A 1765-nucleotide genomic window follows, 5' to 3' on the forward strand; every position below is an offset into this window, starting at 1 on the left:
GTCCCTTGTCCCTGGGGAAGAGCCCTTGGCTCAGAGATCACATCCCATGGTCAGAGCCTCCCCTCACAATCTCACCACATCGGTCACGGCTTCCCCTCACATGTSCCAYGGGCASAGATCTTGTCAGGAGGACATGGCCACGTCACCCCCTTCCTCTGCCACTCTCCAGTGTCATCCCACCATGYGAGGGGGATCTGGCTTTCACCATATGTGCTGGGTGCTCCATTCATCAATGCAGAAGGGGATATAAACCATTCCCAGGAATGGAGGATGGCAGAGGGGTGAGAGAGATGAGCCAGAGACCTTCAGGAGTGAGAAATCACTGATGTGCAGACCTGCAACAGCACAAGTTGCTCAGTGCCTCTGGGGACATGTAACTGGTACTCAAAACTTTCTCTCAACWTCCTTCTGGGAGAAACTTCTCAGTGTTGCACATTTTTCCCTCCCCATCTCATGGATGGATCTTGAGCTTGTGTTCTCTCCTGGTTTCAAGTCCTCCTCTAGCTCCAAATCYTGCAGCTCCAGGCTGGACACCCTGGAGAGCCTATGGACCTTGTGCATGAACAAGGATACCTTTGGAGCACATCACTCTCAGGGATGACAAGCACAGGATACAACTCCAGAGGAGATGGAAAACACATGAAAKAGGGGGAGAAAATAAGCAGTGAAATGCCAGTCCCTGTGCTGTGAAAGGCTGAGGTTGTGTGGCAGGAGGCACTCGGAGATAAGAGCACGCTGGCAGCTCCATGTACCCCACAAAATGTAATCTCTGAGACGACACATGGCTGGCAGGGATGATTACTGATGATTGTGATTAGATGGGATGGGATYGGAGGCCGTGAGCAAAGCCCTTGTGCTGTCCCGTGTCTGGGCACTGGTGATTTCCCACAGCAAGTGGACACAATGACAGTGCTCAGCCCTATGGCTGCTGCTGAGGGGCTCTGTTGGCATCCAGGGGGCAGGGAGCGGGTGGTCTGGGATTTCTGAGGGGTTCAGAAAACCTTGTAAAAAAATGAAAGGACCATAGTGGGGTACCCTTTCCAAGGACAGGATCTGCCCTCACCAGAGAAAGGTTTGACCCAGAAGTCCCAGCACCTGAAGGGACATGATTTTATCTGTGCTGTCCTCTCCTTCTTCCTTGTTTTAGATCCACAAATGGCATTTAAAATTACAAAGTCTGAGTGCCTGCATTAAGGGGATCTTAACAGATCAGCAGCTCCTYRTGAAGAACTGGGGGAGGAGARGAAGGAGCCRAYGTGGCCATGTCCTCMTGACAAGATCTSTGCCYGTGGGACATGTGAGGGGAAGCCGTGACCGATGTGGTGAGATTGTGAGGGGAGGCTCTGACCATGGGATGTGATCTCTGAGCCAAGGGCTCTTCCCCAGGGACAAGGGACRAGGCTGAAGCACAGCCAGTGGTCCCAGCAGCMATMCYCTGATCCTTTCTCCTGGRGCTCCTGTGACAGTGCTGCTCCTGCTGSAGGTAGGAGTCCAGGGATGGGCTGGTGGCAGATGYCTCCTGTGCAGGGACAGRGCTGGAGGGGTGGGAGGCTGTCCTGGGCACTGSAGGGGTGGGGGTTCTTCCTGGRGCTGGYGTGGGGCTGTGTGGGCACATGGGAAGTGCTGGGAATRYTGATGGCCCCTATTTGCCTCTGCTTCCCCATCTGTCCCTAGGAGGTGGTGGGAAAAGGAGAAGGTGAGCACCGGGAACAGGATCATTCACCATGGAGGAGATCGACACAATGAACCTCACCCTGAATGGATC

This window comes from Malurus melanocephalus, unplaced genomic scaffold (assembly GCF_030028575.1).
Source record: "Malurus melanocephalus ecotype Western Australia unplaced genomic scaffold, MMel_1.1 scaffold_310, whole genome shotgun sequence".
NCBI lineage: Eukaryota > Metazoa > Chordata > Aves > Passeriformes > Maluridae > Malurus > Malurus melanocephalus.